Source organism: Leuresthes tenuis, unplaced genomic scaffold, assembly GCF_036924035.1.
Source record: "Leuresthes tenuis unplaced genomic scaffold, fLeuTen1.0.hap1 SCAF_2, whole genome shotgun sequence".
NCBI lineage: Eukaryota > Metazoa > Chordata > Actinopteri > Atheriniformes > Atherinopsidae > Leuresthes > Leuresthes tenuis.
Window position 1 is genome coordinate 15,304,060 of NW_027325356.1, and position 8,361 is coordinate 15,312,420.

The window sequence follows — 8,361 nt, forward strand, 5'->3', positions numbered from 1 at the left end:
TGTCATTTAACATGGCTCCAGTCACCTCTCACAGTGAGGAGGCTCATCGAGCCAGTCATTCTCCATGCCCATTGTTCCTAAATGAGGGCCATATGCGCTGTGGCCAGCACTGGTCATAAAGACACACACACCAGTGGTGATACCAGCTTGTACGGGGGGGGAGTTGAGACTCTCACGCATGGCTCTGCACAGTGTGTGTTTTTGAATCATTATTGTATGTGTCAGTGTATGAGTGATTATACAAAAGCGCCTGTGTATGTGGGCCTGTCTGTGTGTTTCTTTAGCGTGTCTGTCCATGCATGCGAGGTCCTCCGGCCACAGCTGGGTGCGTCAGAGGGAATGTGTGTTTCTCGGCAGGGCCAGTTCGGCCATTATTATTAAACATCTGTCCGCAGCACATTAATTCCTCCACTCTGACGGATCCCTCTCTGCCCAGGGATCACTTAATTGAAATCTATAATGACTCTTTCTTCTCTTCTTGTCCACACTGAGCAAAGTGAGGCAGAGAAACATATTTCAAATCAAAAGAAATGTTTTTATAACTTTTATCTTATTCTGCTGTCACCCACCCAGAGTGACTCATCACGGTGACTAAAAATCTTGTTTTAACATGCTTGTCAATTGTCAATTCTTTGATTTTGATTTGTCAAGATTTTTCTTCTGTAACATGTCTTCACCAAAACCAGCTGTGAGATAAACTGAGTGCAAAATAAAGATAAAGATGACTCTTTTACTGCACTTTGTCTGTAGAAAAGTTGTACAAAGCACTGCATGTTCAATTAGATTTGGACTTATTTGCATATGAAATGAAGCATTTTCATGATACTTTACATTACAAGAAATGAGTCTAATCGACTGTGAAAAATATAACCTATTTTTCTCTCGTTTCTTGCAAAAATCGTGGTAACAAAATGACATGAGATCCATGTTTTCATGAGAAACACTAGATTAAAAATGTTTAGCTCAGATCTATGGTGGAAGGTTGAAATTTTGGTCAGGGTCTGCTCTGAACACAGCAAATGATAAACATGATTCCCCTTGGGGAGTATTATTAATTTTATTAATCTATTATTTCTTAGCTTTACAATGACAAACTTAACTTTGCGATGAACTTGTCCCATTTACAGTTGCATAGAAATGTGTATGAGCGCATAAACTTGTGTGCTCATACACATGGGGCGTGAAACATTTAAAATCTTAATGTCTAATAAACCACTAAAATGTTTTATTCAATATTCAATTAATCTTCAAAATGTTACATTTTTTTATCCTATTATTTTCCCATTGTTTTCCATTATCGCACACATGAGGCTGTCTCCAAGAAGTGTTTAACACCCTTCCAGTTAGAGTTGAAGGTAAAATGTTGGATCTTGGCCCTGGTCTTCTTAGCAAACTATGCAAATTGCTCCCTCGTATGTATTGCCTGGGGGTGCTGTTATTTTTTACAGTGGCAATGCTTTTAAACCAATTTGAAATCTTCCATGCAACCCCCTCCCTTCTACCTTTCCCCATTCCTAATATCATACTAATGGATAAAAACTGCGATTTTGCCGGTAAAGGAGAAATATCATACCTTTATTATCTCACATATACCCAGAAAGAGAGAGGGCGGGACAGTAATGAATTGAGCATTGTGTAAAATAGTTTAATGCAGGGGTGGTTCATCATTATTTGTGGCGGATTGCATGCAGACAGGGATGATCCATTAGTGTGGTCGTTTCCATCTGTGTATGCGTGTTTCAGTTTGTGTGTGTCTGTTTGTGTGTGCGTGTGTGTCCCACCCAGAAGGACATTTGCTGCTGCCGGCCCCACTGTCACAATGAGAGATTCATCACTGCACACACACGCACACATGCACATGTGCAGGCTACAGTACACATGTGGCATTATTGTTCCATCATTACTCCTCTCATTTTGCTTTTCAACAATTTGTCATATTGTTGTCTGCCTTTGCACACACACACACACACACACACACAGATTCATCTGACAACAGTTTAAACAGTCAATCCAGGAAATATGCACACTGAATCAGATTTAGGGGGAAAAAAGCTAAATGTAATTATGCTAAAAATGTGAATCTTCCAAAAAGTCCATGTTATTTTAATTGAATTGTGTCTGAGAAAATCATCCAGATGTCTAATCCAGATGAAACAGTCTTGAAGGAGATTGGTGACTAAATTCTAGTCTTTACTCTGCGATTCAGTCTGACTTCAGAATATATCATAGCCATATTTTTCCAGAGCACATAGTGTTACTCCAGCCACATATATCTTATTTTATATAGCTCACCATACCTTTTTAATGCTAAACCCTTCCATATACTGTATCTATCACTAACTATGAATTCTTAATATTTGATCCTAACCAATTCCAAGTAACAGTGAAGGTGAAAAGCAACAGGTCTATAGGCCTCTTGGGGCTCCAACTCAGGTCTTTGACAGTCTTCAGATTAAGACAATGAACTGTTCCATCTTAACTTAGAAATGTTTTTGAGCATCTTAAAAATGAAAAGCATTACTCTGTGACAGTTTCACATAATTTAAACTGAAGGCATGTCATGCTTTTTTAAAGGAAAACATAAGTATAAAACAAATTTCTTCAAAAAAGTCGTCAAACTATACTTCATCATGAAACTGCTATGTTTTTGCCATGTTGACCAATGTAGGTATTACACATTCTGCATTTATGGAAGGTGTTTTGCTTTCTGACCACAACTTTATTTGTTGCGCTCACAACAGTGTGACCAACCTGTGATAACATATGACCATCGACTCATAATCGTGTTCCCTGATTGCAGCACAATCTCCCCTTAAATGTATGTGCAAATTAAAAATGCACTTTAACTCTAATGTAAGACCACATTTCAGATGTTAGACTAGCTGTTAGGCAATTTGAATGTACAACTCCATGCTCAGAGCACATGAGAAAAAAGGAAACACAACAGTGAATGTTGCTGTATCTAATTTAAAAGCAAATTTTGGTTGCATACGTTTTTATTCTCTGCTACATTTTCATAGAATGGAGGGAAAAGACACAACGACAATCAAAGTGGAGTCAGGAGAGTAAGATAAAAAGAGACTTCTTTTGTTGCGTGATTGCCACATCTGATGACCATTCCTTCACTGTCAAACATTCCCGCCCACAATCACATTCTCCTTTCAAAATAAATCCTTCAGTAGTTTAATGGAATGTAGATTTTTTTTTCTTTTTTTTCCAGGGACTCAATATTGGAGAGGGAAAATAAATCATCTAGTCCGTACTCTGATCATGGCGGGGTGTAATCTTGCATCTCACAACTCTTTCTCTCTGTAGCACTTCACCACTTACACTTCACTTGTTCTTTTCATCTGCCCTTACCCATTCACTGTATCGTTCATCTCTAGTTCTGGTTTATGTCTGTGTGATTGACATTGCTTACTTAGCTTTCTCTTTGTCTGCCAGGGATTTTTAATCTCATGCACATGAATACTGTTTTCCTTGGACATTAACCTCTTTGTCTTTGTATCTCTTGGTTTCTTTACTCTCTTGTACCTTGTTAATCTTTTTTGTATGTATTTACACATGATATATCCTGTTACATGTAATAGGCTGTGTAACTAGATTTATGAGAGCATCTGGACTTCACCAATGACTACACAAGATCTCTGCAAGCTTCAAAGTTCCAGTTTTGATATCACTCAGCCAGTGGAATCTCCCAGTTATTGATAATCTTGTTTCACCTTTCCTGAAGCACGACTTCATACATTTTGAAAAAAAAGTGTTGTTCCTCAAAGCTACATTTATAGCACTAGCAATATAACAAATCTTTTTCATGTTTGTGTGTGCACATGTGTCCTGTCACTACAGGAACTAGTCCATTTCTCTATGAGCCCAGCTAATTGGTTGGACCGTGAAAGAGACAGGCTGAGAGGTGGCCAGACCTGACAGTGAGTGTGTGAGCGAGTGTGTCAGATGTCCTTTGGCATGCCTCAGAGAGCTAATCATAACCACACTGCAGAGATTAATGAAGTCAAGAGCAATCAGCTCTGACACACCAACAGGGACATACAAACGCACACACTCAATTATTTGCACACGAATCAAAAAACATAGTAGTTCTGGCTCAGATACACTGGACCTTGTTTAGCTGAGGCAGTGACATGTGGAGTGACTTAATGATTAATTGAATTTCTTCTTGTGAGAACATCTGTACCTTCATATGTTGCTGTTGTCAAAGTTCCTTTTTGCATGCATGCTTAACTTAAACTTAGACCATCTGGACAGTTTTGTAATGCTATGATTAATCATTTTTATAATACACAGGAAATGCAGAGGAATTCTAAAGTAATACAGATGTAGAATTGGAGACTTTTTTTTCTGAAATATAAAAGGGAAAATCACTCTTGCCATGAATGCATCAAGGATAAAAAATGGACCACTTGTACATATCTTAGAATAGATGAAATGTCAATGCTGTGCTGATCATCAATATTCATTTGAAGCTCCTGTATTGCCAAACCCGATGAAGGAAGTATGTGGTGAACTTACTAGTCAATTTTTGGTACCAATGATAAGTCAAAGATCAACAGTATTTGAAGCAACACTGTTTGAAGGGGAGCGGGAAACATGGAACTACCAAGGCAGCTTGCTTCATTTGCTGTTTGTATGACGCACCACCTACGAAGACTATACCACTTCCATTTTTAACATACAGACACAAGGCAGGAAAGAAAATCCTAGCTCTGGTTCAGTGGTGGGACACTTCAGCATTAAGTATCTCCTGGTGCTTTCTATTGGACTGGATCTTCCTAAGCAAGAACCGCTAAGGGGCTGGTCAGCACGAAAAAAATGCAAAATCCAGAGCTCAAACAGCTTGTAGCCTGCCAGCCAGCCGTGCAAACGGCCTGCCATCATTTTTAAGTCTGGGCCGCAGGCAGACAGTAATGGCAGCACACTAGCTGGGGATGCACCCGTCTTTAGGTTAAGAGATTCCCAAGACATTCAATCTCCCTGCGCCTAATTACACACTTTTGAGGGGTTGGCCATGAGTCTTGCCTTGGGGATACCAAGAACACTGCCACCATCTGCAGGTCCTACATCTAGTTGTGATGCTCAAGATGACATCACCTACACTGGGTAAAATGAACTTTTTGCTATATATTTTTTGTTCATCACAGGTATACCATACATAGGTTTTTGCTTGGAGTTGCCTCCAGCCCCATGTGCCACTCTGGAACTTGTTAAAATGGTATGGCCCCATCTTGTTGATGGTTTCTGGAGGTATACACCAACAACATATGTGACAGTGGCAAGCCATAGTATGAGACCAATGGCAGTGGAAAATTAATTAATTCATTAATTTAACTGACAAATGAATATAGTACTCTGCCATCTTTACTTCTCAACCCACATAAAACCAAACTGCCATCCAAATAGATGGAGACCACTCGTATCTTAAATTGTAAGGTTTTTTTTTGTTTTACCAATCAAAAAATAAATACGCAGACAAGAAAAGCACTGGCTTCAGGGAACAGTACATTATTTTGTTTCAAAGCAAAGGGTTTCAGCTGCTTGTAAAGACCTTGACCTTTGCCCCCCCAGGGGCCTCTGTGCATGATCCATGGGCCACAGGGGCTCCTGATCCCATTTATATGTTTTCAGTTATGTGTTGCGGTGGTGTGACCACATGTGGGAGTGTTTTTAAGTGTGTATTTGGTGTTATGCTTTATATATCTGCACTTGCTCAGAAGCAGCCAGTTTCAGTTGTTCATACAAAAAAAAAAAGGATGGACAGAGCCGTTTTAACTTCACTGGTTTGTGAACTATGACGCTGTGTGCTGATGCCATCTTGGTTCGTTGGGAGTTCGAAGTGACCATATTTAGATGAAGCTAGCTATGTTAAGCTGATTTTACAAAAAATATGTATTTTTGAGGACTAATATTCATTCAAGAATGGAAATTTTCAGGAAGACTATTAGCCCTCGAATGACACCATAATGACTTGTGGAAAGCCCGGTGGCTGTTGTTGGTATAACATTAATATGAATTAATTAATTAATTAATTATTAATGAATAAGTCAACAAATAAGTCTAGCATGGGCTAGCATAAAAGTATAATCTGTGCAAATAAAAAAGAAAAGAAAAAAAGTGTTGCAATCTTTGATCACTGGGTGTCTTATATGAATGTAGCATGCCCTAAAAGCATTTAATAAATCTACCACTCTGTCTTTTCAGTGTATATATTGCAGGAGACATGTATGGTGACCTTTAGTGGTCACATGATACTTGTTTGTACACACCAGGCTTTTTAATATGAAGCTGATATTTGCCAGTGACTACCCAATAACATGCATCAACACACCTGAATTTTTTCTACCACCATAGCGTGTCCAAGAATCTTAGACTAAGTTTGGCCTCTTGGCCATTATACTCTCTGATAGTTTTGTTTTCCATCTTCCATTCACTAACTGATAGCCATGGCGTCATACATGCATTAAGAAGTGATTGTAAAGTGAGTTTTACAAATGTAAAAGTTTGTTATAGATTAAATTCCATAAGAATTAGTTACAAAGCCCCTCTCAGTCAATTTTTCAGGTTAGTCATTATGCTGTAGTATTAATGTATTCAAGACACTTTTACCCATTGCCCACATATACACATTGCCTCATTCATCACTGAACCAATCTAAGTTTCAAATCAACGTAAATCAGTTCTGACCACAGGTGAATGGCCTGGCCAAATAGCCTTACGGTGTGTGCGTGTGTACTTGTGTGTGTTTGTGTGGGTGAGAGACAGGGAGAGAGAATGTCTTGCTGTTTTAGAAAGAGGGCATTGGTCCTCAACACTGAAAATATGCCCTTTGCAAAGTCGTCTTTGCTTTCTTATTTCTGTTCATGTGCTAGTCTTTAGTCAGTTTAACATAACTATATACTTCTTTTAATTTATTTATAGCATTCTAATATTATAGTTGATACAGAGGCAAACAGTACATCATTTGCCAGCTGATAGTGGAGTGAATGCATAAACCTGATGATGATGGACTTGTCTCTTAACATGTCAGATGCAGCAACAAAGGTCAATGAACACTGAGATAGCATTTAGGAAGGAGGAAAACACTAAATACTCCTAATCCCCAGTTTATTTGCTGCATGGATGGTCAAAAGCTACTCTCAGCCTCATAAAATTAAAACCAAGTGTGCACCACACTGTAGAGAAGAGGCAAGTGTATAGAGAGATAGTGGCAAAAGAAAGGAAGAGGCTTAGATGATGAGGTGAGGAAGATAGTGAGATGGAGAGAGTAAAAAAACAGGGAGGTGACAAAGGGTGTGAAGAGGAAAGGGGAATTGAGAAGCGGTGATGTGCAGCTCCAAAACATTCTTTAGCAGAATGAGCTGTCACCTGTACCTCTTTTGCTTGGCGATCTATGGTTCACACCGGCTGCTTTTGATTAATACATCCCATCTAAATCATTGAAAGTTCCCCTTTCTTTCTTACCCATAAAATGCAATACACAACACAAATCAGCCCCTTAAACAGTGAAGCCAGATAACAATCGGAAAATAATGCATCTTAGCTGGGCCATCTCGATAAATTGTTCCTTATAACACCCTCCCTTAAACCAAAATCAATTCATCCGCCTCCAATTTTTAATAAAATCTCCAGTAATAAATCTTCCCACAATGTTTGTTCATCTGTTTTTTGATACATTTATATCACTTTCAGTTCTGCTCCAGTGTTTCCCCTGCCTCAACAGCGTAAAATGGGAAAATCCATTTGGGGCCAATAGAATAGTTAAAGGGGTGTTATGAGTGCCTGTTCTTCAGGTGAAAATGGGTGTCAGTTTGTGTGTGTGAGTGTGTGTCTGTGTGTGTGTGTAAATGGAATCAATAAATGTGGTAGTGTGGTGAGTAGATAGCACCCTTCCCCTTGCTTTTCTGATTAACCCAGCCACTGAAAATCTGACAGCAATATAACAACATTAGAAGTGTGTGCGTGTGTATGTTAAAGTGTACATAGGTATGTGTGCGCATATGTCCCAAATACATTTGAAACTGCCTTTGTCTTAACATAAAACCTGAAGAATGCATACACAGTCATGTTGACAGGTGTGAGTGTGGGGTATGTTTCTCAATCTAACCATTACATGAAAGAGCATTTTTTTGTCATGTGTCAGCAGCCACTCACCCAAAATATATAACATTTCTATGCTACAGATTTAAACAAGCTTGCTTCTTGTTTTTTTGCATTTAACATAGTTATAAATGGAATGACAATCATTCTTAAATGCAGTACTTGTGAAAGGTCCTTAATGAAGATTCTGGAAGGGTATTACTTAACCTGTTTAGTTGCAATACAATACAATGATTATCATGAAACATT